Source organism: Elephantulus edwardii, unplaced genomic scaffold (assembly GCF_000299155.1).
Source record: "Elephantulus edwardii isolate Elephantulus edwardi_28Jun2011 unplaced genomic scaffold, EleEdw1.0 scaffold00246, whole genome shotgun sequence".
In the NCBI taxonomy this organism is placed as follows: domain Eukaryota; kingdom Metazoa; phylum Chordata; class Mammalia; order Macroscelidea; family Macroscelididae; genus Elephantulus; species Elephantulus edwardii.
Genome location: NW_006399996.1, coordinates 523619 through 531262, shown reverse-complemented (window position 1 = coordinate 531262; position 7644 = coordinate 523619). Strand labels below are relative to the sequence as shown.

General features: G+C 43.3%; 1 pseudogene; it reads right to left on the bottom strand.

The window, feature by feature from the left end:
• Positions 1–2969: 2969 nt before the first annotated feature.
• Positions 2970–4096, bottom strand: LOC102875084 (annotated as a pseudogene).
• Between the last annotated feature and the right edge of the window lie 3548 nt (positions 4097–7644).

Sequence of the window (7644 nt, the reverse complement as noted above, 5' to 3'; positions counted from 1 at the left end):
GTATTTGTCCATTTCCTCTAGGTTTTCATATTTGTTTGAGTATAGTTTTTCATAATATTCTAATGTTAACTTTTTAATTTTAGTTGGGTCTGTTGTGATGTTGCCTGATTCATCTCTTATTCGGATTATTTGTGTCTTCTCCTCCTTTTCTTTTATGAGTTTTGCTAATGGTTTGTCTATTTTATTGACCTTTTATTGATTCTATTGATCTGGCTATAATCACTTTTAAAGTTTCTTCTTCTTTTTTTTTTAGTTCCTGCTGTCTGTCAATTCTTGCCTTCCTATGCCATTCCTTTGTTTTCTTCAATTGACAAAAAGATGAATGCCTGCTAAGTATCCATTTTTACAAGAGCAGAACTGGGCCACTTGTTCAGTTTTACCCATAAGTCCAAAGGCCATTTTTAATGCCAGCCTCAAAATTCTACAGAACTTATCCACGCAATAAAATGGCATTGAAATAAATCTGGCTGCTTCCCAGAGGTCAGAAGTCCCACTCTTGATGATTATGTGGCCAGAGAGGAATGAGATTCATTGTGGAGAACTAAAACTCTGGTGGCCTAGTGGTAAGGAGCTGCCCTGCTGCCCAAAGGCATTTGGGTTGCATGCCCCGGCTGGTCCGCAAGAGAAAGATGGGCATTTTCCTCCTGTGGGGTCACCTGTGGGTTGGTTCCGACTTGATAGTATACAACAAAAACAATAGTCCAATAAGGAGCTGTGATGGCCTAGAGAAAAGGAGTTGAACTGCCAATTCACAGGCATGAGTTTGGAATCCACCAGCTCCTCCATGGGAAAAAGATGGACAATCTCCTCCTCTGTGGTTTATTGCCTCTGAATACCCACTAGAAGGTCAGCAGTGAGTCAGTTCTGACTCAGTGGCACACAGCAACAGCAACAGTAGTCTAATAGAGCTCTGGAGGCCTAGTAAGTCATGCTGCCAACTCAAAAACAAGCAGTTGGAATCCACCAGCTGCTCCAAGGGAGAAAGATGGGCATTCCCTTCCTGGGAGATGTACAGCCTCTGAAAACCCACTGGAGAGTCAGCTATGAGTCAGTTCTGACTCCATGGTACACAACAACAACAGTCCTAACACAATCTAGACTTTACTATGTACTTTCTCCTGTTTATGGTATCCTTTTTGCTAAACGTGATAACTCCCCTCTTCCGTTTTTATTTTGGCTGGAGATAAAGGGAGACATAAATGTTAAGTGCCAGCAAGTTGACTACAATCTAAGGAGACTGAGAACAACAAACTTCGCTTATCCTATGCCGTCTTCATAGTCTCCTCTATGCTCAAGCCCGTTGTTGTAATCACTCTCAACTCATTTCATTGAGCACCTTCCTCTATTCTGCTCCTCCTGACAATAAGCCCAAAGCATATGAGACAAAGTTTCACCATCCTTGCCTCTAAAGAGCACCCTCCTCCAAGACAACCTTGAATGCTCTTTTGGCAGTTCAATACTCTTTACCAATACCACAATTCAAAGGCATCAATTCTTCTTCGGTCTTCCAAAATTGATTATCCAACTTTCACATGCAAATGAAGCACCTGAAAATCCCATGTCAGGTGCACATTCATCTTTTTTTTTCATCATTTATATATATATGTACCATATTATAGAAATTGTATTAATCAAATTAATTACCATTTATTAATGTCATAATTATAGTGTTTAATCAACCTTTAAGTTGAGCTATTTTTTTTCTTAATTTTCATATAATCTTTCATATACATAGTGTTTTGTGCATGTACTTTGTGTTTTATACACTCATATGTTGTTTCACTCATGTACCTCGTGTTTTATACAATTAATCATATGTATTTTATATAATAAATTATCATTGCTTTAGGCCTTTTATTGCCTCATTTTCAAGTCCCAATTGAACTTTTACCATTCCTTCACCCTCCCTCCACCCACTAACCTCTACTGTCCCGGTGACTTTTCTCTTTCCCTTTTTATTCTCCTCCTCCTCTTCTTCTCTTTCTCCTTTTGAGCATTGATACATATCTTGCTCAGTTATCCTACTATTTTCACAACAGTAGCCTTATGAATTTTTTTTCTTATGTGACTGAGATATTTCACTCATGATGATGCTATCTAGACTCTCCCAAGTTATACAATAATTTACAAAATCATTGTTTCTTAGTAAATTCTGTGAATATGCCATTCATTTGTTGGGCATTTGGGTTATTTCCATTTACTTACTGTTGAGAATAATGCTGTTATGGTGTACAAATGGCCATCTCTCAGTTCTGATTTTTTTTTCGCCGTTCACTGCAGCACTTTATTCTTACACGAGGTGGTGTTGCTGGGGCCTAATGCTCGCACATGACCGTAGAAAAACCTAACTTTGTCATCTCTAGAGTTGAGAATTGTGTACAAAAACCTTACATAAATTAAGAGGATGAATACAATTTACAGGTTTCAATGCAAACCGTCTTCCAACTCAAGGCAAGTAACACCCACTTCGATCCGGCGGGAACCAGCTAAGAAAGGAAATGGGGTCCTAAGGCTCAGATTTTTCCAACCCCGTGAGGTGAGTCCAGCAGTCAAGATCACCGCTCCCAGCCTGCAGCCTCTGGGGGTCCTGGAGCCGTCAGCTCTGCCATGAATACCCTGCAGGCCACAAGGTCGGGGAGACGGGTGCTCACCCCAACGGCCTTCTCCACGCTGTGTCATCCCACACCGCAGCCACGAGTGGCCGGGTCACACGAGCTAAGGGTTGGTCACACGAGCTAAGGGTTGAAATCAAAGATACGTACAGGGTATTAAACATAGACCGAGGGAACAGGCAACGTAATACAAGGTCAAATCAGCAACAAGGTCTAGCTCCGGTGCTGATTTTGAGATACAGGCTTCAAGGACAATTCTTTTCAAAGGCTTCTTCCAGTTTCAGAGGCTAGCGTGAGGTGTGCGGAGTGGCCGCACTCGGAGGAGCTCATGCAGGTGGGCACCTGCCGGCAGTCCGTTTAGAAGCATTTGCGGTGGACGATGGAAGGGCCCGACTCGTCGTACTCTTGTTTGCTGATCCACATCTGCTGGAAGGTGGACAGCGAGGCCAGGATGGAGCCGCCAATCCACACGGAGTATTTGCATTCGGGGGGTGCGATGATCTTGATCTTCATGGTGCTGGGAGCCAGCGCTGTGATCTCCTTCTGCATCCTGTCGGCGATGCCTGGGTACATGGTGGTCCCGCCCGACAGCACGGTGTTGGCATAGAGGTCCTTCCTGATGTCCACGTCACACTTCATGATGGAGTTGAAGGTGGTCTCGTGGATGCCGCACGACTCCATCCCCAGGAAGGACGGCTGGAAGAGCGCCTCTGGACACCAGAAGCGCTCGTTGCCGATGGTGATGACTTGGCGGTCGGGCAGCTCGTGGCTCTTCTCCAGCGAGGAGGAGGAGGCAGCGGTGGCCATCTCCTGCTCGAAGTCCAGCGCCACGTAGCACAGCTTCTCCTTGATGTCACGCTCGATCTCTCGCTCGGCCATGGTGGTGAAGCTGTTGCCTCACTCGGTGAGGATCTTCATGAGGTAGTCGGTCAGGTCGCGGCTGGCCAGGTCCAGACGCAGGATGGCGTGGGGCAGCGCGTAGCCCTCGTAGATGGGGACCGTGTGGGTGACGCCGTTGCCGGAGTCCATGACGATGCCCGTGGTGCGGCCTGAGGTGTACAGCGACAGCACAGCCTGGATGGCCACATACATGGCGGGCGTGTTGAAGGTCTCGAACATGATCTGGGTCAACTTCTCGCGGTTAGCCTTGGAGTTCAGGGGCGCCTCGGTCAGCAGCACCGGGTGCTCCTCAGGGGCCACGCAGCTCGTTGTAGAAGGTGTGGTGCCAGATCTTCTCCATGTCGTCCCAGTTAGTGACGATGCCGTGCTCGATCGGGTACTTGAGTGTCAGGATACCCCGCCTGCTCTGCGCCTCGTCACCCACGTACGAGTCCTTCTGGCCCATGCCCACCATCACGCCCTGGTGGCGGGGGCGGCCCACGATGGACAGGAAGACTGCGCGGGGGGACGTTGTCACCCTCGAAGCCGGCCTTGCACATGCCGGAGCCAGTGTCGATGACCAGGGCGGCGATCTCTTCTTCCATGGCCACCGAGAGGAGGGCGGTGGCGGGAGAGCGAGCGAGCAAGCGCGGAGACAGCAGCGGCAGCGGCGAAGACTGAGACCAGTTCTGATTTTCTTAAGGTATATTCCTAGCAGTGGAGTAGCTGGGTCATTTGGAAGGGTAGAGGGACAGCACAGGAGAGGAAAACCACAGATGAGATAGATTGGCATGATAACTGGGGCAATGGGACAGTGAGACTGGCTCAGGATACAGTGGGGTTCAGAGTCGTACATAGCATCACTATGAGCCACAGGCAACTCAACAGCACATAACAACAACATGGAATTTCTATGTTTAGCTTTCTGTGGTAATGCCAAACTGCCCTCCAGAGTCATTGTACCATTTTACAATCCCACCAGCAGTGTATGAGAGTTCCATACTCTCCAACATTTACTGTTCACTGTATTGTTAAACTTCACTACTGGGTGAGATGGTATCTCGTTGTTTTTATTTTCATCTCTCTGATTGCTAGTAATTTTGAGCATTTCCTCAGGTATGTCCTCTTTTGTGAAGAATCTTTTCAGGTCTTTTGCCAATTTTGTGATTGAATCTTTTTCTTATGGAAGCCATGTAGTGTCCTGTAAACTTTAGTTGTAAGACCTTTGTCTGGAAAAAGTCATTCCAAATGTTTTGTTCCCATATCTGTGGCCTTTCTTTTCACCCTACTGGAAAAAGTTTCTTATGGATGCTGCAATTTTCTCTTTTTTTAAGTTGTTTTTCTTTTTTATTCTTTTTTTTTAACGTTCTTAAATTTCCTTTAATACTGACTTGAGGAGAAGCATTCTTTCAAAACATTTGCACTCAGAGGAACTCAAACATCAACCACTTATTTTGGTACCTATTTACTAATAACCTTCGGAAAAACCCTTTCCAGTGAGGGGGGGGGGAAATTTGGTCACAACTCGCAAAGGAATCAGAAGGGAGCCGTTTGAAGCCCTGGTCGCGCACAGGGGCCAGCAGACGCCGCGCTGTCTGTCCTGGGAGCGGTAGGCGATCGAACTTAGGTTAAAATTTAAAGCACCTACATCCTGCTTCAGTTACCAGCCTCGTTTCCAGAGTTTTCCGCCGTCCACCTTTCCAAAAATACCGCCACGTTAACGCTGGGAACCTTCGCGGTGATGAGAGGGAGACAAGAAGGACTTTAGTTTACCTGGAATGGGGGGATGGGCGTGGGAGTGCAAGAATCAATTCTCCCAAAACAGCTCCCAACTCCTGTCCTAATTAAATTCTCTCCCGGACTGTGTCGGAAGGAATTCTTCTTGTGAACGAACGTATCGGGACATATATCATGGGCCCCGCAGGAGACAAGCTGCGGCCCAGACCTCTCTTTTTTATTCTTGTACATTGTATTTCACATATTCTTTCATTCACATTGTGTTTCATATGATCATTCCTATACATTGTGAAAAAAATTAATCACCATTGGTCTATGCCCACTATTACTGTAGGTTCATTCTGGTGCACTAGGGTTACTAGTGGCCATAGAATGCGTGCGAAAGGACTTGGCTACAATGTCTAAAAGCAGGCAAATAATACTAAGAATGGATGGGACTGAAAGCAGTCTCAGACCTCCTGGAGTATGTACCACTATGAAAGGGATGGGGAAATTCTCTGTTAAAGACTATTTTTAAAGTTCTTGATAAGATTGTTGAGAGTGCAGTACCTTGTTTATGAATACAAAGATGTTTTCTTGAAAACTGTTCATGCCTACCTATGATTTTTTTTCATATTGCCTATGCTTTGTTCCATATGTTTAAACATTTACCCACCGTATGAGATCATGTTTTACTGTAAGCTTTGATTTTGTGCTAATAAAATCAGGGGCTTCACAATCTCTCAGCATCATTTGCCTGAGAGAGTGATGACCCTCTGAAAACCTCACTGGTCTTCTCTTGACTCCGTAAACACACAAACAATTTCAGATTCCCACTAGACCTGTCCTATTTGCTGCACCCCCTCTCTCCACCCTGCAAGGGATTTTATTTTAAGACTGTCTCTTTCATTGATTTTATCTTCTCCAGGTTGTGCACTGTGGGCTTTGTTTGCAAGCCGATTTATGCTGTTGGTCAAGGCTTCTAATTTTGTTTCTAATTTGTCTTTTATAATCTTTATGGTGCTGGGGTTTACCCTAGGTCTCTTTTCCACCTTGAGTTGATTTTTGTATATCAGTGGGGACCCTGTTTCAGTTTTCTGCAGGCTGATGTCCAGTTTTGCCAGCCATTTGTTAAAGATGCTGATGTTTCCCCATCCTCTATTTAATGAATCTTGCTACCTTATCAAATATCAGATGATCCTAAGTTGTTATCTGGATTCTCTGTTCAACTCCATTGATCTATATGTCTGTCATTGTACCAATATCATGATGTTTTGATTACTACAACTGTGTAGTAGGTTTTGAGATCAGGAAGTGAGTTGCTTCCTATGTCATTTTTGTTTTTCAAAGTAGCTTTGTTTATTCTGAGTCTGTTTTCTTTTCAAATGAAACTGGACATTGCCTTTTCTCTCTCCTTGTAGAATGGATTTGGTATCTGTATTGGGTTTGTGTTGAACCTGTTAAATGTTTTGGTAGGCCTGTCATTTTCACCATGTTCAGTCTTTTTTTTTTTTTTTAAGGTCATTTTATTTATTTATTTTTAAATAGCTTTCAGTTTATTACAAATATTTAGTATTGGGTTCCCATATTTCCCCCCTTTTGTTTTTATCACAATTATGTTATCATTCAGTCGTCTTCTTATCCATCAACAGGAAATATTTTTCCATTTAGTTAGGTCTCTTGTTGCTTCTTCTAGTCATGTGTTGTAGTTTTCCTTATTAAGATCATTTGTGTCTCTAATTAGGCTTATTCGTATTTCATCTTGTGGTTGGCTATTGCAAATTGTATTGTTTTCTATGTTTCCTTTTCTGTGGTTTATTTATTGCTGTAGGGAAATCTGACTGATTATTGTATGTTGATCTTGTATCTTGCCATTCTACTAAATTAACCTACTAAATCTAACGGGGTTTTTGTTAAGTCTTTGAGGTTTTCTGAGTACCCTATTATGTCATCTGCATACGGTGACATTTTCACCACCTTTTTTGCCAATTTGGATGCCTTTTATATCCTTCTCTTGCTTTCTTGATCTACTTAAAACTTTCAACACAATATTGAATAGGAGTGGTAATAGTGGGCATCCTTGTCCACAAGAGGAGTGTTTTAAGTCTCCGTTGAGAATTGTTGGGTTTTGGGTTTGTGTATATACTTTCCACTATGTTGAAAAGATTCCTCTCTATTCCTATTTTGCTATTTTAATCAAGAAGAGGTGTTGAATTTTGTTGAAGACTTTTTCCTGCATTAATCCATAGGCTCATGTGGTTCTTGGTTTTTGCTTTGTTAATGTGATAAATTACATAAATTGTTTTTCTTATGTTGAATCATCTTTTTGTTCTTGTTATAAGTCCCACTAGGTCATGGTGATTTTTTTTTATGTGCTGTTTGCTTCTATTGGTCAGGATCTTCTTAAAGGATTTTTACATCTATGTTCATGAATGAA